This window comes from Callorhinus ursinus, unplaced genomic scaffold (assembly GCF_003265705.2).
Source record: "Callorhinus ursinus isolate GAN/ISIS: 27379988/994484 unplaced genomic scaffold, GSC_fseal_2.0 scaffold13, whole genome shotgun sequence".
NCBI lineage: Eukaryota > Metazoa > Chordata > Mammalia > Carnivora > Otariidae > Callorhinus > Callorhinus ursinus.
Window position 1 is genome coordinate 19,655,688 of NW_027397075.1, and position 22,455 is coordinate 19,678,142.

At 39.6% G+C, this 22,455-nt stretch overlaps 1 protein-coding gene across 4 annotated transcripts in view; it reads right to left on the reverse strand.

Moving 5' to 3' along the window:
* Positions 1–22,455, reverse strand: part of CNST (consortin, connexin sorting protein) — a 115,366-nt gene that overhangs the window by 79,269 nt on the left and 13,642 nt on the right. The window lies entirely within an intron of this gene.

Here is a 22,455-nt window from a genome sequence, read left to right on the forward strand (position 1 = left end):
GTATTTGTAAAGTACATACCATATTTCAAAGACTGCCTTATGAAGACAAAGAATGTAAAATAGCTCACTGATACTTTTAAATATTGATTATATGTTGAAATAATATTTTGATCTACTGGGTTAAGTGAACTCTATGATAAATTTCACCTTTCAAAACGCCTTTTTAGGGGCGCCTGGGTGGCTCACTCGGTTGAGCATCTGCCTTCAGCTCAGGTTATGATCTTGGGGTCCTGGGACTGAGCTCTGTGTCAGGCTCCCTGCTTGGCAGGGAGTCTGCTTCTCCCTCTCCCTCTGCAGCTCCCCCTGCTTGTGCTCCCTCTCTCTCTCAAATAAATACGTTTTAAGTAAATAAATAAAATCTTAAAAAATAATAAAACAAAAAGCCATTTTAATGTGGTGACTAAGGAACAAAATTCTATATACAGTTCACACGATATTTCTACTGGACATGGTTGTTCTCCATGGCACTGTCTTGACAGTGCCACAGTAGCTGAATACTCATGAAAGAAATTGAGGAAGACACAAAGAAATGGAAAAACATTCCATGCTCATGGACTGGAATTACAAATATTGTGAAAATGTCTATACTACCTAGAGCAATCTACACATTTAATGCAATCCCTAGCAAAATACCATCCACTTTTTTCAAAGAAATGTAACAAATAAGCCTAAAATTTGTATGGAACCAGAAAAGACCCCGAAGAGCCAGAGGAATGTTGAAAAAGAAAAGCAAAGCTGGTGGCATCACAATTCCAGACTTCAAGCTCTATTACAAAGCTGTCATCATCAAGAGTATGGTACTGGCACACAAGCAGACACACAGATCAATGGAACAGAATAGAGAGTCCAGAAATGGACCCTCAACTCTGTGGTCAACTAATCTTCGACAAAGTAGGAAAGAATGTCCAATGGAAAAAAGACAGTCTCTTCAACAAATGGTGTTGGGAAAATCGGACAGCGACATCCAGAAGAATGAAACTGGACCATTTCCTTACACCACACACAAAAATAGACTCAAAATGGATGAAAGACCTCAATGTGAGACAGAAATCCATCAAAATCCTAAAGGAGAACACAGGCCACAACCTCTTCAACCTCAGCCAAAGCAACTTCTTCCTAGAAACATCGCCAAAGCCAAGGGAAGCAAGGGCAAAAATGATCTGTTGGGACTTCAAGATAAAAAGCTTTTGCCCAGGGGCGCCTGGGTGGCTCAGTTGGTTGGGCGACTGCCTTCGGCCCAGGTCATGATCCTTGAGTCCTGGGATCAAGTCCCGCGTCGGGTTCCCTGCTCAGCAGGGAGTCTGCTTCTCCCTCTGACCCTCTTCCCTCTCGTGCTCTCTATCTCTCATTCTATCCCTCAAATAAATAAATAAAATCTTTATTTAAAAAAAAAAGCTTTTGCCCAGCAAAGGAAACAGTCAACAAAACCAAAAGACAACCGACAGAATGGGAGAAGGTATTTGCAAATGACGTATCAGATAAAGGGCTAGTATCCAAAATCTATACAGAACTGATCAAACTCAACACCCAAAGAACAAATAATCCAATCAAGAAATGGGCAGAAGACATGAACGGACATTTCTGCAAAGAAGACATCCAAATGGCCAAGAGACACATGAAAAAGTGCTCAACGTCACTTGGCATCAGGGAAATCAAAATCAAAATCTCAATGAGATACCACCTCACACCAGTCAGAATGGCTAAAATTAACACGTTAGGAAACGACAGATGTTGGTGGGAATGCAGAGAAAGGGGAACCCTCCTACACTGCTGGTTGGAATGCAAGCTGGTGCAGCCACTCTGGAAAACAGTATGGAGGTTCCTCAAAAAGTTGAAAATGGAGCTATCCCACAACCCAGCAACTGCCCTAACTGGGTATTTATCCCAAAGATACAAATGTAGTGATTTGAAGGGGCATGTGCATCCTAATGTTTATAGCAGCAATGCCACAATAGCCAAACCATGGAAATAGCCTAAGGGTCCATCGAGAGATGAATGGATAAAGAAGATGTGGTATATATATACAATGGAATATTATGCAGCCATCAAAAAAATGAAATCTTGCCATTTGCAACGACGTGGATGGAACTAGAGGGTATTATGCTGAGCAAAATAAGTCAATTAGAGAAAGACAAGTATCATATGATCTCACTGATATGACAAATTTGAGAAACAAGACAGAGGATCATAGGGGAAGGGAGGGAAAAATGAAACAAGATAAAACCGGAGAGGGAGACAAACCATAAGAGACTCTTAATCTCAGGAAACAAACTGAGGGTTGCTGGTGTGGTGGGGGATGGGAGGGATGGGGTGGCTGGGTGATAGACACTGGGGAGGGTTATGTGCTATGGTGAGTGCTGTGAATTGTGTAAGACTGATGAATCACAGACCTGTGTCCCTAAAACAAAAAATACATTATATGTTCATTAAAAAAGATACTGGGGGGAAAAAAAGAACACCTTTGTTGTTGCTATTGTAAAAAAAACTAAAATAAGTATTGTTAAAATGTTCAAGGACTTAAATGGGAAAGAGAAAATTTCAGAAGAGAACTAGAATTGTAGGCAAAAGCAAATATAGTAATATAGTAGGCAAAAGCAAAGAGTTTAATTTGCTTTAAGAAGCAAAGTGATCACAAACAAATCACTAGATTTGATTTTTTTTAAAGATTTTATTTATTTATTTATTTGAGAGAAAGGGAGAGAGAGAGAGAGAAACAGCATGAGAGGGGAGAGGGTCAGAGGGAGAAGCAGGCTCCCCGCTGAGCCGGGAGCCCGATGTGGGACTCGATCCCAGGACTCCAGGATCGTGACCCGAGCCGAAGGCTTAACTGACTGAGCCACCCAGGTGCCCTGGATTTGATTTTTTAAAAAGCAAATATTCTTAGATACTAGATCAGATATTCTAGATCTTAGAAATACAGTAACTGAAATTATTCCAGATATGGAACTCAAGGGCATTTTGAGCTTTTAATCTTTATTAATTTCTAAAAGACTTCAGAATGAAGAAAGAAAGAAGTGTGTGTGACAACTTCTGAATTCATTCAAAACAGTGTCTAATAACTTCTTAAGCAATTCCCGAAAATTTTTATTTAAATGCATTGTTAAGGAAAAATACAAAAAGAATAACTTTCCCACATTCTATTTTCTGTTGTTTAAATCCATTCCCTGATATGCACTAGGCCTGGCTAGGCACACTTAACTATCATGAATAAATCTTTCCCTTCCATATCGGCTTCTTGCCTTACACTGATTTATGACTATTTTAGAGTAGACTGAATGAGAACTCATATTCCCAAACTTCTAAGTTATAACTAAATTAACACACATGTAAGATAACCAAATACTGTCTTTTCCACAAGCACACCAACTATGTATTTGTGCCACCATCAAGCGACCTAGGTGACTGAGGAGCTGATACGTCGCCAAAAGGCCCAGCTGTCTTGTTTGCTTGTCTCAAGTGTCCTCGATGTTTAGCAAATAAGTGTTATTTTTGAGTCCCATGGTTTATTTTACAGATCCTAAGACAACAGACAGAACTAACACTGAATTCAATGATAGCCATGGATAACATGGAATTATATTCAAAATATCTGCAAAAAAAAGTTTGTTTTGTTTTGTTTTTGCTGTAATTAACTTCTAACAAATGAATTAAATGCTGTGCTGTACTTTGCAGGGAGACAGGAAGACAGAAAGAAGCTGGCTAATAGCTATAATAAAACCATTGCTCCAAATCCTCGATCATTAGTGGAAATCATTAAATCATTAAATGTATCAGTAGGGATCCACTGAAAGATTTGTAATCGGAGGAGTGACATGATCAGGTTTACATATGAGAAAAATCACTCATATTGATCTTAAATTACATGAGGTTTACTCTCTTTTTCCAGGGTGAGATATGTATGGGCTGCTGATATGACAGGAAAGGGCCACCTGAGAGGGAGCAGCAGTTAAGGAGAACAGGAGAGACAGCACAGAGTGGGACATGGGATGGCATCCAGGACACAGGTGGGGCTAATGCCCTTAAAGAGATGGGCCATGTTTCCCGTTGTCACGGAAGGATAGTGGGGGTTGGGGGGGCTTACGCTGGAGTTAAGTTAGAGGCATTTGTAGTCCATAATGGATCTGTCTCAGGAAAACAGGGAGTAAGATATCTGCCGAAGGGGGGAAACACAGAAAAGTTTAAAACAGTCCCTTGAAGACTGTGGGGCTGCTGCCGCTAAAACTCACTCCACTATAAAGCTAGTTTTCAGTCGGCCTGGTCAAATACAATGCCTTCAAGTCATGGTGCAAGCAAGCTACAGGAGAGCAGCTAAAAGGAGGTTCTTTTAACCTAAGCTTCTACAGGAGTGCAAAAGTATCAACAGAAATGCTGGCATGTTCTCACTGTAACAGAAAGCAACAGATTTCTTCAGTCTCTCTCAACACCAATTTCATGAGTATTCTGGTTTTTCTATTCTGTACCACTCTGCCATTTTCTTCCTGCCTCTTTATGTGGACAAGAAAACGCAGTTTGTAAAATCCTTGCCTCTGGCTGATTTCACTTAAAGCAAATGAATTCTTCAAATCCTGGCCTACACTGTAACTGTGCTCAGCACAGACCAGCACCTCATCTCATCCCATCACTTAGAGCTCACACAGTATTCCCTACACTTCTGTGTTTGGCATAGTTTAGAGACAACAGAGTTCTAAAATGCCACCTCTTTTGATGAAGTCAGTTTCAAATTTCGTCTTCTTTCTTAGCAATTTCAGACTTTTCTAACACAGATACAAGATGAAATTCTTGGAAGTCAACATATTGATTTAGTCAATCAGCAAACCTGAGTTCTCATATTAGCTCTTTTCCTGGGATTTAAAGTTTCCTCTAAGATTCCTCCAAACTCTAACAACCGATGATTCTAGTTATTACTTCCCAAGTCCTCTGTTACTTGTGTTTTACTGCTTCAAGTCTACAATAAATATCGCTTTCTGGTTCATTATTATAAGAGCTGTGATCTCAGTTATCTACCCAAAAAGTACAGCTCCAGGCAGACTCACACATTTTCTTCTGCCACCTTCATTGCCTACATTTCCTTATCTTGAAAAACAGTGATGTAAGGTTGCCCTCTGAATGGGAATATGATGCTCCTGCCCCACATCTGGGAGAATACTAGTTTTGAACTGTTTACGGAACACAGCTACTAATTCTTTTTTTATCCAGTACTCTTTGTACCCAAAAGCACACGTTTGGCCAGCATTGAAGGTTTAGTAGCGGGACACAAAACAAAGCAAATAAATCTCCACATGGAGACTGAAACTTGACCTCAGAAGTGGAGTGCTTTAACTGAGCTAGTCTGACATTAATGTAATCGTAATTGTCTACTATGAATAAGATACACTTACTAAAAAAAAAAAGATACACTTACTAGATACAATGGGGGAAAACAGACAGATGAGAGAGCCTCGGCTAGGAGCTTATATTCTAAGGTTAGTACCCAAAATATAAAAAGAATTCATACAACTCAATAGTAAAAAAAAAACCACAAATAATCTGATTTAAAAATGGACAGAAGAGGGACGCCTGGGTGGCACAGTCGGTTAAGCATCTGACTCTTGGTTTTGGCTCAGGTCATGATCTCAGGGTCGTGAGACTGAGCCCTTTGTCAGTCTCTGCACTCAGCACAGAGTCTGCTTGAGTTTCTCTCTTTCCATTTGCCCCTCCCTCCCTTTGTCTCAAATAATTAAATAAATAAAATCACACAAAGATTTATTGAAGGCCAACAGGTATATGAAAACACGCACAACATCATTAGTCATCAGGGAAACACAAATCAAAACCACTACAAGATATCATCTCACACCTGTTAGAATGGCCCTCATCAAAAAGACAGGAGATAACAAATGCTGGTGAGGATGTGGAGAAAGGGGAACCCTCATGCACTCTTGGTGGGAATGCAAACTGGTACAGCCACCACAGAAAACAGTATGGAGAATCCTCAAAAAGTTAAAAACAGAACTACCGTATGATTCAGCAATTCTTTATCTGGGCATATAACCAAAGGAAATGAAAAACACTAACTTGAAAGGATATCTGAACCCTTATGTTCATAGCAGTGTTTTTTATAATGGCTAAGATATGGAAACAACCTTAAGTGTCCATCTACAGATGAATGGATAAATTATACACACACACACACACACACACACACACACACACACACAATGTCACATAATTCAACTTTAAAAACACAAGGAAATCTTGCCATTTGCAACAACATGGCTGGACCTCAAGGACATTATGCTAAGTGCAATGAGCCCAACACAAAAACAAATACCGTAATAAATCGCACTTATATTTGGAACCTAAAAAAACAAAACTCATAGGAGGAAAGACCAGATTTGTAGTTACCAGAGGTGGGGGTGCAGGGAGGGAAAATGGAGGAAGGTGGCGAATGGTATAAACTGGGGATATCACATACAGCATGGTGACTGTAGGTGACACTGCTGTGGGGTATGTGGGGAAGTTGTAGAGAGTAGGTCCTAATAGTTCTCATCACAAAGCAAATATTCTTTTTCTTTTTTTGCCTTCTCTTTCTATGGTATCTGTATGAGATGATGCATGCCAACTAAGCGCACTGTGATAATGACTGCACAATATATGTAAGTCAAACCATGATGCTGTACACCTTAAATTTATACAGTGATGAATGTCAATTATATTTCAATAAAACTGGGGGAAGAAAGAGTTTATACTCTAATAGGAAATGGCTAACAACCTTCTCCTAAACTTCCTTTTCCTCCCAAACCTTTGCAGAGAAGAGTGTGACAACTCACAGGCAAGTTCTTTGAGAATTCAGAGGAAGGAAAATGACTTTTACTTGTATGGAGGGTGTGATGGGTGAATATTTAAGAATATTCGATTACAGGGACCCCTGGGGTCCAAACTCAGTGGGGAATCTGCTTGAGATTCTCTCCCTCTGCCCCGCCCCCCACTTGTGTGCACGCAAGCACTCTAAAAGTCTTTTTAAAAAAAAGATTATTTATTTATTTGAGAGAGAGAGAGCACAAGCAGGAGGAGCAGCAGGCAGAGGGAGAGGGAGAAGCAGGTTCCTCGCTGAGCAAGGAGCCCAGTGTGGGGCCGATTCTAGGACCCTGGGATCATGACCCTAGCTGAAGGCAGACGCTTAACCAACTGAGCCACCCAGGCACCACTACAATTATCTTTTAAACTTTAACCAAGAAACATGTCTACAAATTCAAAAGGTATTTAATTATACTTGGTATCATTAAAATTATGAAAAATAGGGCACCTGGGTGGCTCAGTTGTTAAGCGTCTGCCTTTGGCTCAGGTTATGATTTCAGGGTCCTGGGATCGAGTCCCACATCGGGCTCCCTGCTCAGCAGAGAGTCGGCTTCTCCCTCTCCTCCCTGCTCCTGCTCTCTCTTGCTATATCTGTCTCTCTCTCTCAAACAAATAAAATCTTAAAAAAAATAAAGAAAATAAAATAAAATTATGAAAAATAATACACACTGAAAAAATATTCTTGTCTATGATATTAACAGATACCTCATAACATTTTCCAGCAAAACATTTCTCCTTTCTCCCTATAGAATCTGGTTCAGACACATGGAGGAAAACTACGTAAGGCAGGCTGCATAAAGTGTTAAAGAGAATCGGCTAATAGCTAAGTAGTGTTTCTTTAAACGTACATCAAAGAACAGTTCATAGACTAACAGAGCTAAAGCCAAATTTATTAATAACATTTTGTGAAAGCATGTAAGAAATGTAAAACTGGAAAATGCAGTGTCCTCTTGAGAGTACAACAGAAAAAACAGTTCTTGAAACTGAGAAAATTGATAAAAGGTGAAGTGCTATTTTATGAGTGCTTTCCCTGGAAAATCCTAGTAAGGTCAGTTTTTAAGCACTGTTACTAATTTTTTTTGGAGAGGGGAAGGGGCAGAGGGAGAGAGGGAATCTTAAGCAGGCTCCACACCCAGCACACAGCTCCACGCGGGGCTCAATCTCACAACCCTGAGATCATGACCTGAGCCGAAACCAAGAATCAGATGCTTAATGGACTGAGCCCCCTAGGCTTCCTCATTACTTTTTATTTGGTCCTTCCATATCTCTGCCTTTAGGGCTCTTTCCACTTTAAGTGCTTTTTTTTTCCTGAACAGGTTTTTCAGTAATTTACAATTCTACCACAATACAAAAATAGTATTTAAAATCTGTTTCATGATCTGCCCCAACAAAATCTAAAATGCATTTATTCATGTTATTCACACTATCTCTTGTTTGATAACAAATTTCTATCAAAACAAAATCATCATGATTCTAGATTATTTCTATTATTCTTTCCCCTATCCTATTTCTCTATTATGTCTTTTCTCTCACCATTATCTTTATTATTCTATTAGCTGGTAAGTTCAGAATTTTCTTACTTCAAAAAGGTCAGAGAAAAACACATTGTAAGATATTGAACTGTTATTTACACTATGACCCAAAACCTCAGTCTTGGCATGAGATGCTATTTATGGCTGACACTATGTCTACAACTAACCTCTAAAGGGGAAAAAAAAAACCCTACATATTTACTATGGGCTATGAAGAAGAAAGATATTTTGATGTGAAAAGAGAATTCAACAAAACAGAAGAGAAAAGAACATGCCGCATATACAGTTGATCCTTGAACAACACAGATTTGAACTGCACAGGTCTGCTTATATGTGGATTTTACAGTATAGTACTGTAAATCTATTTTCTCTTCATTATGATTTTCTTCATAACACTATCTTTTCCCTGGCTTACTTTATTGTAAGAATACAGTACATAATATATAATACATATCATATATAAAATGTGTTAATCAATTATTTAAGTTATTGGTAAGGCTTCCCATCAACAGTAGGCTATTAGCAAAAGTTCTTGGGGAGTTAAAAGTTATACTCAGATTTTCGACTGTGCAGGGATTGGCTCAAGGTATTTCACACTTAGTACCTTCATGGATAACCTGTACCACTTAGCTAAATGATACTAACAGCTAACACTTATTAGGCAATTAGCATGCAATCAGACATTACATTTTATCTTTTTTAAAGATTTATTTATTGGGGCGCCTGGGTGGCTCAGTCGTTAAGCGTCTGCCTTCAGCTCAGGTCATGATCTCAGGGTCCTGGGATCGAGCCCCACATCAGGCTCCCTGCTCGGCGGGAGGCCTGCTTATCCCTCTCCCACTCCCCCTGCTTGTGTTCCCTCTCTCGCTGTCTCTCTCTCTGTCAAATAAATAAAATATTAAATAAATAAATAAAGATTTATTTATTTGAGAGAGAGAGAAAGCATGAGCAGGAGGGGCAGGGGGAAAGGGAGAGAGAATTTCAAGCAGACTCTGCTGAGCACAGAGCCCGATGCAAGGCTTGATCTCCAGACCCTAAGATCCTGATCTAAGCCGGAACCAAGAGTCTGACGCTTAACCCACTAAGCTACCCAGGTGCCCCAGGCATTGCATTTTATATGCTAAGCACTGTACCTTATCTATTAGCTCATTTAATCCTCAGAATTGCCCTATGAAGAACAGAAAATTTTCCCACTTTTCAGATGCAAAAATGGAAACAAAGAAGCTTAAGTAACTTGATCAAGGTCACAGAGCAAGTGACCAAATCAGGATTCAAACCTGGATTTCAGAGCTCCCACTTTACATCTCTAATCTACAGCCTTCAAACAGAAGTTGTGCAGGGATAGTACGTTGTAGAGGGGTGTGTGTTCTGGATAAATTTAAAAATTCATTACCTTATAAATGAAGCAAAGTAGTAAAGAAATTCCTTAATTATTACCACTGGTAAGTGATAATACCTTAACTTTTTTGGCTCTGATTTGTATTTAAGGATAGGCTGAATCTGCGACTAAGTATAGAATGAAAAGTTAGAAATAATCTTCAACCGTGTCCCTACACCATCTGTCCACATTAAATAATCATTTGACAAACTCAATGGATAGCTTTTCCTTTTATAATTTCAATTTGCATCAAAAGATCACTTAACTATGACATTTGGTGTGTGTGTGTATACACACACACACACACACACACACAGACACACATATATAATGAAATATTATTCAGCCATAAAAAGGATGAAATCTTGCCATTTGCAATGACACAGATGGAGCTAGAATATAATCCTAAGCAAAATAAGTCAGTCAGAAAAAGACAAATATCATATGATTTCACTCATATGTAGGACTTAAGAAAACAAATGAGCAAAAGGGAAAAAAAGAAAAGAGAGAGGAAGTCAAACCAAGAAACAAACTCTTAACTGTAGAGACCACATTGATGGTCACCAGAGGGGAGGTGGGTGGGGTATGGGTGAACTAGGTGATGGGGATTAAGGAGTACATTTCTGATGTGCACCGGGTATTGTATGGAAGCGTTGAATCACTATATTGTTCACTTGAAACTAATATAACTCTGTATGTTAACTAACTGGAATTTGAATAAAAGCATAAAAAATCATTCAGTAATTAAACTCATTAACAATAATTAAAGAGCTATTTTTATATGTGACCTTCAATAATTTAAATAAAGCTGAAGTTGTAATATTGTGGAAAAGAAGCCCAACAAACCCTCCATAATAATGGAGACTAGAATAAATCTTCTGATCTTAGATTGGAATTAGAGGGATCACATGAATTCATGGTTTTAAGATGAGATAGAGAAATAAATACACGGCATACATACATATATTGCCCAGTTTTGTTCACTGAAAAAATCTAGAACCAATGACCCAGTGCCATTGAAGTCTAGCTCCCAGATCTTGGTTTCTTTATTTTTTTTTAATGTTTTATTTATTCATGAGATTCAGAGAGAGAGAGAGAGAGAAAGAGGCAGAGAGAGAAGGAGGTTTCCCGCCTCCCGGTAGGGAGCCCAATGGGGGACCCGATCCCAGGACGCTGGGATCATGACCTGAGCCGAAGGCAGACGCTTAACCATCTGAGCCACCCAGGCGCCCCCAGATCTTGGTTTCTAAAGAACCATCCTCCACTAAAAGCAACCATTGATCCTTTGAGGAATGGCTGATTCCAAGACTGGGGAGAAAAGAAAGTACAAGCTGAGCTTGGAATACTTTGTGATGCCAGAAAGTGAGTAAATACAGAAATATGGGGAAATGTCAAAAGGATGAAGGAAACAGCCTGAAGGCAAAATGCAGCAGAATTTGAGCATCAAGATGATGGATTATAATCCATTGATAAGATAGGAATCCAAGGGCTTATAGGTAATATACATAAATAGATAAATAAGTAGGAAGAGACAACTCTTTCTTCAGTAGAATACCAACTAATAAATGTAGAAAGGATAATGGTTATAAAAAAATTGCTCCTTTGCTACCATCCCAGTAATAGCTAATTCAGTCAAGAATCACTAATGGGTGTCAAAATGAGTGGGTACAAGTTTCATCTGACGAACTCCACCTTGAACAAGTGATTAAAGTTAAGATCACCAAAAATGCGACAAACTGATATGCACCTCCTGATGGGATTCACCTTAAAGGACATAATTCCACTTCTCAGGTGTTCTTGACAAAGATGCATAGCCTAAATCCAAACATTTAGGGACATTCTTCAAAATAACTGCCCTGTCCACAAAGATGTCAAGATCAATAAAGAAGAAAGACTGAGGAATATTCCAATTTAAAAGAGGCTAAGAAAACACAGTAAATGCAATGTGTGATGGGTGGGATCCTGGACTGGGAAAAAAAGACAATTGTCAAAACTTGAATTTAAATATTAAAATTTAAAATTAAATTCAAAATTAAAATTTAAATATGGACTACAGAATAGATAACAGTATTGTATCAACACTGCATTTCCAGACTTTGATAACTACACTGTGGTTATGTAAGAGAATGTCCTTATTCTTAGAAAATTTACCTTCCAATATATTTAGAATCAAAAGACATGTCTGCAAAGTACTCTGAAATGGTTCAGAAAAAAAAGTCTGTGTGTATATGTGTGAATGTGTAACACAAACATATACACATATATTTACTTATGCACACACAGGTAGAAGACAGTGATAAAGCGAATGGGCAAACTTGAAACAGTGAATCTGTGGAAAGGATGTAGGGGAATTCTTTTACACTACTCTTGCAACTTCTCTATAAGCTTGAAACCATCTTACCCCCCAAAATCTCATCTTTCTCTAATTTCTTATTTTTTTCTGGCTACCTTTAAAAAAAGGATTCTTTTATTTTTCACGTATTTTATTTTAGATCAGTTAGTGACAAAGTCTAATTCATCATCTCCAACATCAATAATGCATTTTGAACTATATCTTACATCTTTTCCTAAAGTATGTAAGAATTAACTATCTTTTCCAAGAATTCTCAATTTATTGTTCATTGGCAGCAGTATTTTGGAATAAATTATTTCTCAAGTACATGCCCTGAACAGAGCTACAGCTAAATAACTCTACCTAATTTTAAAGAATTTTTATCTTCCCACACAACTCCTTTGTAAGTATATCCCACTCAGAAAATTTTATTGCCAGAAAAAACTTCAGAAAAGTATTAACACAGTACAGCCACCCTCACTATATAAAATCTTCCCTGAATTATTTCCGTGTATATATGTATATATAAAAAAATCTTCACAGGATCTGGCAGAAATCTGGCAAAAGAAACTGAGTTTTAAAAAAGCGTGTGGCACGTTCTGTGGGGGAGGTTATCATTAGAAAAAAAAACATACAGACACACAGGATGTATGAGGAAAATGGATGGTCTGGGGGGCACTTTCTACCCTCTGATTCTACAGCTTGATGTTCAAGGTCAAGGAGTTTACAGCTGCGATGGAGTACATGTGAACAACCACATAACTTGACAAGGACCCAGGACAGGACTTGGAGAAATTCCGACGTTGAATACAATATGGAGATACCGATGAAGATCTAGCCAATGTGGCTGTTACCAAAGCCGTGGGCGGAACTGGTTGAGGAAAAAGTGTATAATTACAAGGACCAAATAGGACAGAAATAGCACCTGGAGGCAAATTACTCAGGGAAGGAAGCAACAAGGATGTAAATGGATGTTTTGAACTAAATTTTTTTTTTTAAGATTTTATTTATTTGACAGAGAGAGACACAGTGAGAGAGGGAACACAAGCAGGGGGAGTGGGAGAGGGAGAAGCAGGCCTCCCGCCGAGCAGGGAGCCCGATGTGGGGCTCGATCCCAGGACCCTGGGATCATGACCTGAGCCGAAGACAGACGCTTAACGAATGATCCACCCAAGCGCCCCTGAACTAAATTTTTTTAATGCTATGAAGAAACCTTCAAAAAGACACCAGGGTTCTTACAATTAAATCCATATATATGTGCTCAATTTTTAGAAAACAGTAATTCAATTAGGAACAGTAAAAAAGGACGAAAAAAATAGCTCCTTTTGGTATGGAGTCAATCAAATATTTAAAGGTCTATTATGTGCAAAGTACTGTAACAGTTAATAGAATCCATTTAGGATGATAGAGAAAAACGTCTGAAAACTGGGTGATGGGGCCTCTTGAATTAGGCTTTCCAAGTCAGAGAACACCTTTACCATTGTTCTTACCTTTCACTCTGTCCTTTAAATTAAGATATGTAAAAAAAAGCATGTTGGTAAATGGCAAAGTCCTGTCTTCCTGTTGGGGAAAAAAATGTTCAGGGATTAATTTAGTTTACTCAAAAATAGATTTCAGGGCGCCTGGGTGGCTCAGATGGTTAAGGGTCTGCCTTCGGCTCAGGTCATGATCCCAGAGTCCTAGGATCGAGTCCCACATCGGGCTCCCTGCTCCTTGGGAGCCTGCTTCTCCCTCTGCCTCTCTGTCTCTCATGAATAAATAAATAAAATCTTTAAAAAAATAGATTTCAGGGCGCCTGGGTGGCTCAGTTGGTTAAGCGACTGCCTTCGGCTCAGGTCATGATCCTGGAGTCCCGGGATCGAGTCCCACGTCGGGCTCCCTGCTCAGCAGGGAGTCTGCCTCTCCCTCTGACCCTCTTCCCTCTTGTGCTATTTCTCATTCTCTCTCTATCAAATAAATAAAAAAAAATAGATTTCAATATACTTTTAAAGATTTATTTGAGAGAGAGAGGGAAGGAGAGAGTCTGCATACCCATACACATGCCCACACAGGCAGAGGGGCAGAGGAAGAGAGAAACAGAGTCCCAAGCTGACTGCCACTGAGCTCAGAGGCCCATGGGGCCCCATCTCATGCAACCAAGACCACAACCAGAGTGGAAATAAAGAGTTGGATGCTTAACCAACTGTGCCACCCAGGCCCCCACAGATTTTAATATTTTTATGCACTCATTTCTCTTCTGATGAATATACCTCAAATGTTACAAAAGCTTTACTATATACATGTCAAGAATGAAATCCACGTTTAGGACTCAAAAGAAGATGAGCGGTTATTTTAAGATTTTATTTATGTATTTGAGAGAGAGCGCATGAGTGGGGGGACAGGCAGAGGGAGAAACAGACTCCCCACCCAGCACAGAGCCCAACACGGGGCTGGATCTCATGACGCTGAGATCATGATCTGAGCCAAAACCACGAGTCAGTCGCAGCTCAAATGAGTGAGCCCCCAGGCGTCCTGACCGGTTGGGTTGTTTTTTTTTTTTTTAAGATTTTATTTATTTATTTGTCAGAGAGAGAGAGAGAGAGCACAAGCAGGGGGATCGGCAGGCAGAGGGAGAGGGAGAAGCAGGCTCCCTGCCGAGCAAGGAGCCCGATGCAGGACTCGATCCCAGCACCCTGGGATCATGACCTGAGCTGAAGGCAGATGCTTAACGCACTAAGCCACCCAGGTGTCCCTCGGTTGGTTTTTTTTAATGCAAGGAAAGCATCACTAAAACAGGGAACTGTTGTTATATCTTAATAAAAATTTAGAAACTCAGTATGGTTTATTACTATTCTCAAGAACATAATTCCCCATCATTCCTAAGTACCAGAAGTTCGCTTCAAAACAGGAAGCGAAGACTGGAGGCAAAAAGGAGCAAAATGAAGCGACGTTCTGATTTTGGAGTCGTTCCCTCCTCCATTTGAAAACAGGCACCTATACTTATCAGCTGGACAACTGTCCTCAAATTAGTTCAGCTGTAGGAGCCTTGATACTTTGTTTTAAGAATGAGATGAGGTGACACAGGGGAAACTACTAAGGTCATCCATAAAGATAAATTAAGACCGCTCTAGTAAATAGTCCCTGGGTGTCCACACAGTCATAAAATCTTGCACTCCAATTAAATAGTCAACTGCCCAATCAGAGATATTTCTTGCTATGTATTCTAAATAGAAATCTACTTTTATTTACTCTGCTCAGGACTCTGTGATTTCCAAATCTGAGTGTTCGTGTTTTATCAATTTTGGTAATCCTGTCCTTAAAGATTGTCTCTCCCCCACTGACGTTACTCTCTTCCTCTGTAACTTCTGTTGGATGTGCATTAGGTTTTCTTACCATATCATCTACATCACTCAACCTCTTTTATAATTTCTCTTTATATTTTTGTAATCAGGGGTTTGAATTCATAACCAAAATTCACAACATCCCAGAGCGACAGACTCTTGATTTTGTCGCAGGTCGTGATCCCACGGTCCTGGGATCAAGCCCCTTATCAGGCCCCTGCTCTGCAGGGGGTCTGCTTCTCCCTCTCCCTCTGCCCCTCCCCCCGCTCCTGCACACACACTCTCGCTCTCAAATAATCTTTAAAAAAATATTCACAATATCCCATTAAGTACTTTTCTTTAGCTGTGTATAATTTGCTATTTAATTTGTCCATTCAGCTTATTTCTGTGACTCTTTTAGTTCCAGAAGACACAGAGTACTGTCTTCAATTTTTTATAAAATCTTTTTCCATGTTTTTTATCCCACATATTTAAAGTCAGAAAATGCTCATTCTTTTAAATTCTTGGTACTCTAAATGTGTTGTTTGTTGTTTCTGTCGACTCTTACTCATGGTGGATTATTTTGTTAATTTCAAGATTTTATAATTTTTTGTAATTTTATAATTTTGAGCCTCTGCAATGAGGGGCTTCATTGATGGGAGTTTTGTGTAGGCTGGTTTAAGATCACTCATTCCATACTGCTTTTGCTTTTGCCAGCCTCCCAGGTTGTGTTACCAGCCAGGGACGGCTTTTATTTTAATTCTCGGCTGAGGAAAGCATTCATATGAACCCCAAACCTCAGGGTTAATAGATCTACAGTTACAACGTCTCAGAGAAGCCCCTCTCTTCAACATAATGTCAAGGGTCCTGGCTATATGTGGAGCTCTCAGCACCAATGCCCTATTTGGATTCCCTGGCTCAGTCTTGACGGCCTCCTTTTCTGTCCCCATGTGACAGTTAAAAATCAAGCCCATTGGGGGCACCTGGGTGGCTCAGTCAACTAAGCATCCAACTCTTGATTTCAGCTCAGGTCTTGATCTCCGGGTCTTGAGTTCAAGCCCCACATTTGGGCTCCATTCTGTGCATGGAGCCTACTTTAAAAAAAAAAAAAAGAAAGAAAGAAATCCAGGTCCATTGGATAGCTGCCCCCACCCTGTTCTCCTAAAAGAGCTCTTTAAAATATGCAATATTTATTGAACATTTAATGAACGCCAGGTACTGTGCTCACACTTTACATCTTATTTCATTTCATTCTCATTCTAGAAACTCTATTTTTCTCATGCTATAGATAAGGAAACAGAGACATAAATAATTGGCTCTAGTTTATGTAGCAAGTAAATAGCAGAACTGAAATCTGAACTCCGATTTACGTGAATTTGGAGTGTGCACTGTTAATTACCGTACGCTGCCACTTTCTAGAACTTCCCCCTAGCGCCTAGGCTAGTGCTAAATGCAGAACCGTCAGTCAAGGATTGCCTGCTGAATGAACACATTCTCCTTCAGTGTGTAAGTCTGTTTTGGGAAACCCTGAGAATAATCAAGTATTTGGGAGATTAATAAGAGTAGAGATAACGTTGAATGGCACTTTCAGTCATGCTTTATACTTCAGTTGCAATACTAAAACGCCTATCTTGGGACCCCTTGGGTGACTCAGTTGGTTAAGTGGTTAAGCGTCTGCCTTCGGCTCAGGTCATGATCCCAGGGTCCTGGGATCGAGTCCCGTATTGGGCTCCTTGCTCAGTGGGGAGCCTACTTCTCCCTCTCCCTCTGCCTGCCACTCTTCCTGCTTGTGCTCTCTCTGACAAATAAATAAATAAAATAGTTTTTAAAAAAAGCTTGTCTCGTTGACTGCTTATGAAAATGAATTTTTTAGTGATAGCAAGACACATGACATTGTGTTCAGTAATTGTTAAAATTGTCACCATCATCAACAGGACAGAACCCCTCTCTGAGAAGAACCTGTACACTAGTGGAGAACACACATAGAGGACCTGGTAGGCAGCAAGGCACGATTAATGAATATTTAATACAAAGAGTAAAGAGGAGAGAGTAAAAGCTGACTTGAGGATCTGCAAAGTCAAAGGGTGATAAATGTGCCCTTTTGGTAACACCAATTCACTCCAAAAATCGAGGTGGGGGGGAGGCAGACACTATTTTTATGTTAAAACAGATGTTATAGAGCAGAATAAAAAAATACAAATTCCAAAAAAATCTTTAGGTTCAAATACAAGACACCATAGAATGTTTGTTGTCAAGAATCCGCATCGTAACAGAGTATGAGAATAAAAGTGGATGTTTATACAGTGCTCACTTTGCACCACGTGTACATTACCTCATATCCTCAGACCAGTTCTGTCCGGCAGTCATTATTAGCACCTCCAGTTTATGAGGAAGCAAACCCAGGCACTGATAGGTTAAACAACTCATCGGAGGCCAAACAGCTGTCGGAATTGGGGCTCAAACCTAGGCTCAGGGGCTCAAGACTGTGTGCTGCCTCCTATGGCCACAGATGGTGGAATCGGAGCAAGGCACTGAAGAGGAAGCCTTAGGACAAAGTTAGGAGAAGGAGGAAAGTAAATTCTAAGAGTCTTTGTTATCTGGCCTTAGAAAAGTCCAGTTGTAGTTTGAGATACTAGGTGATATAAATTCTACATGACACATTTTCAAAAACTTATTTTTTTTAAATGAAATAAGCACTGTAGTTTAAAAAGTATCTAGTGGAGGGGCGCCTGGGTGGCTCAGTTGGTTAAGCGACTGCCTTCGGCTCAGGTCATGATGCTGGAGTCCCAGGATGGAGTCCCATATCAGGCTCCCTGCTCAGCAGGGAGTCTGCTTCTCCCTCTGATGCTCCCCCCTCCATGTGCTCTCTCTCTCTCTCATTCAGATAAATAAATCTTTAAAAAAATACGATAAAAAGTATCTAGTGGATACAGTCTTGTGTTTGCTTATTTATTGCTTCAGGATTTTCCACGAGTTATTTCATGCATGTAGATTATTCACTGAGGGGAATTCAAAGGTCTGAAGCAAGAGAATGTGTTACTTCTTGTGCCCTCTACAGTGCCTGAGGCACACGATAGGTGTTTATAAACACTTACTCAACCGGACTAAAATACTAATGTCTCTCTTTCACTACCTCTTACCCGAGGAAAAAAAATGGTCACATCACTTAAGATGATGTTTAAAATTTATTTAACAACAAAAACCCAGAAATATTATGGGGTAAGAAACAGACATAGAGGAGAAACTCCAGAGAGTATTTTTGTCTCTGAAAGATGAAATAGGATAACAAGTCAGCAAATTCCAAAAAAGAAGCATGAATTAGTAAAAACAACAACAGCAAAAGGCAATAAAATTAAACGGGCCTATTGTACTTTCTGACCTAGAAAGTTTTGAGTCTGTAATTATAAATCCTTGTTGCTCATGTTATACAAATTAAAGAAAGGTTAAATATTCAAAGAAAATACAGAAGAACTGTTAAAATTTTTCCCAAAGACAGAAATGAGACAGATGGAACCAGACCAATATCAAATTTATTTTAAACTAGCTTGTCCGTTTTTTTTCTTCAACTACAATTTTACTAGAAAGGTTCACCTTCTCACATTCTTGACTGGCTTTCTCCATGACAGAAAAACCATAAAAGATCATTCCATGCCCATTTAAAAGGCAAAATGAGAATCTTTGAAACAAATGTAATAAAACTGGTTCCAAGAAGAATCATGACTGGCCTTACTGAAATGAAGACATTATTTTATTAATAGGACTGTCCTGAAATTTTATTTTTTATTTTTTAAAGATTTTATTTATCCATTTGACAGAGACACAGCGAGAGAGGGAACACAAGCAGGGGGAGCAGGAGAGGGAGAAGCAGGCTTCCTGCGGAGCAGGGAGCCCGATACAGGGCTTGATCCCAGGACCCCGGGATCACGACCTGAGCTGGAGGCAGACTCTTAACGACTGAGCCACCCAGGCACCCCATGTCCTGAAATTTTAAAAGTAAAAGACCATAAAATAATAAGAGTAACCTGAGAGGTCCAAGTCAAAGTGGAGATAATGGTTTGAGGATTTGCATAATAGGTATAAAATAGGGGATGGAGTACAGGATATCACCCAGACTACTGAATTTCAGAGTAACCTGAGCCCACAGTTTAGTTCAAAAATGACCAAGAGACGGGTCAGAGGGTCTACAGAGAGAATTAGCACAAGGAGATAAAAGTAGGGGAGGGGAGGAAGTAATGTGGTGGGACATTATGTGTTATCTTAGGACAACAAAATCGTAAGAACAGCGCGGCAGGGTTTGCTCGTGCTGCTTAAGCTTTTATTTAATATGAATTACCAATTTTGAAAAGGTTTTAACCACAAAAACATTCACACCTTAATGATTTCCTTGGTACATACTTTTTTCTGTACTGAAAGGACGATGTCCACTTTAGCGACCTTCAGAGAAAGCAGTTAACTTGGCAGTGTCCCATCAAAAATGAGAGGCGGGCTATTTTCTAAGAAGGTAAAAGCCAAAATCAATCTTTTAAACTTTTTAAAGTAAGAAAATTACTTTACTCGTTCCATGTTAGAACAAAGATTTCCAAATGTTTCCACTCTGGCGCTCATTTGAATTCTGAAGGCCAAGTTTTCATGGTTTCCTAAAGGCACAGTTAAGGTCTTTTATGAACATAGTTTACTGAGTGCCTATGAAGTGCATACTACCGGGCTCTGTGCAGTGTATGTAGGGGCAGAAGGGGGAAGAGGAACAGGATAAAAACGTGTTAAAAAGAAAACCACAGGCCTAAAATGGCTTCCCTTAGGCCAAGTCGCCACACTGGGGCTTAATAACCTAACCTACCTGCAGTTCCAACCTTCCCTAGAAATGTAGTCTTAACTGGCCGTCAAGAATGTTCTGGTCAGTGCTAAGAAGGCAATCTATTCCCCAAAGGATGATGAGGTAATCCACTAATAAGACCCTTATGTCCCCCCAAAAGGTGACCTCACCTGAAATAATCCTTTTTTTTTTTGTTTATGACTTCCTTGTCCTGTGTTTTAAAGCCTTTCTCGTCTGCAGCCCTTTGGAGCTCCCCTCAACTGGCTGGGTGGGATGCTGCCTGATTCGTGAGTCATTTTATAAAGCTGATTAGATTTTCAAATTTACTATACTGAATTTTTTTAATCAAAAAATTAAGAGGTGGGGCGCCTGGGTGGCTCAGTTGGTTGAACGACTGCCTTCGGCTCAGGTCATGATCCTGGAGTCCCTGGATGGAGTCCCGCATTGGGCTCCCTGCTAAGCAGGAAGTCTGCTTCTCCCTCTGACCCTCTTCCCTCTCGTGCTCTCTATCTCTCATTCTCTCTCTCTCAAATAAATAAATAAAATCTTTAAAAAAAAAAAATTAAGAGGTGTAATCTGTGTCCAAGACTACTCACTCTATCTGAGGAGACAAAGCACATGTACAAGAAACAGCAGTAAAAGACAAGCTATTAGTAGCTATTGAGAGTCAGGGAAAAGAAAGAAGTGATAAAGCATAGCAGAAATAACACCAGGCTGCAAGTAGTAAAATCTGCATTCTAATCCAAGTACTGTTCACAACTTGTTTGAGAAGCTCAGGCAAGACATCTCTCTGAGCCTTAATTTCCTCAGCAATAAAAACATGGGCCCTTTCAACTGTAACTATTTATGCCACTATTTTTCTTAAAAAAATAATAGGGGCACCTGGGTGGCTCAGTCAGTTAAGTGTCTGCCTTCAGCTCAGGTCATGATCCCAGGGTCCTGGGATTGAGTCCCGCGTTGGGCTCCCTGCTCCGCGGAAAGCCTGCTTCTCCCTCTGCCTCTCTCTCTCTCTGTCTCTCAGGAATAAATAAATAAAATCTTTTAAAAAATAATAATGATGGTCCTTAAGCACTGACATATTATTTTTTTTAAAGAATTCCCTTTTTGTTTTTTATTTTATTTTTTTTATAGATTTTATTTATTTGACAGAGACACAGTGAGATAAGGAACACAAGCAGGGAGAGTGGGAGAGGGAGAAGCAGGCTTCCCGCCGAGCAAGGAGCCCGATGTGGGGCTTGATCCGAGGACCCTGGGATCATGACCTGAGCTGAAGGCAGACGCTTAACGACTGAGCCACCCAGGCGCCCCCATGACATATTATTTTTACTTATAATCCCAAAAAAGTAAAAACAGAATTTTTATGTGCTTATTAACTCCAATACGACTATTAAACCAAAACAAATTTTAAAATTAATAAAAGCAAAAAAAACCCAATAAAACTAAAATAGCATCAATTTAATATGATGCTTGCTGCTCTGTAAAAATTCAATTTCTGATCATAACTTGAATATGGTATCAACTGTGATGATCTTGAATAACCTTATTATTATTTTCTTGTAGCTCATCAAAATGAACATTCTAATAAATTCACTTTTTTCCTTTTTGCACTTCTTTGTATTTTATACATCTTCTGTGATAAACATGCATTTTTTTACAATTGAGTTTTTAAAAATCATAGCTTTATTGAAATATAACTCACATTCCTGTACAATTTACACATTTAAAATGTACAATTCAACAGTTTTTGGTATGTTCACAAAGTTGTGCAACTCTGTCACAATAAATTTTAGAATATTTCATCATCACCCCAGAAAGGCTCTCCCCACTCTCTCATACCCACATACCTTTTAAGAGTCACTTTACATTCTCTCAGCGCCCTCTCCCCCAACCCCAGGCAACCACTGAACCACGCATCTACTTTGTCTCCATGGGTTTGCCTATTCTAAGTATTTCATATAAACAGAATCATACAGTATGTGGTCTTTTGGGACTGGCTTCTTTTGTTTAGCATAATGTTTTCAAGATATATCCATGTGGTAACATACTATCAAAACTTGATTTCTTTTATTGCCAAAAAATATTCTATTGTGGGCGCCTGGGTGGTTCAGTTGGTGAAGCGACTGCCTTCGGCTCAGGTCATTATCCTGGAGTCCCGGGATCGAGTCCCACATCGGGCTCCCTGCTCAGCAGGGAGTCTGCTTCTCCCTCTGACCCTCTCCCCTCTCATGTTCTCTATCTCATTCTCTCTCTCAAATAAATAAATA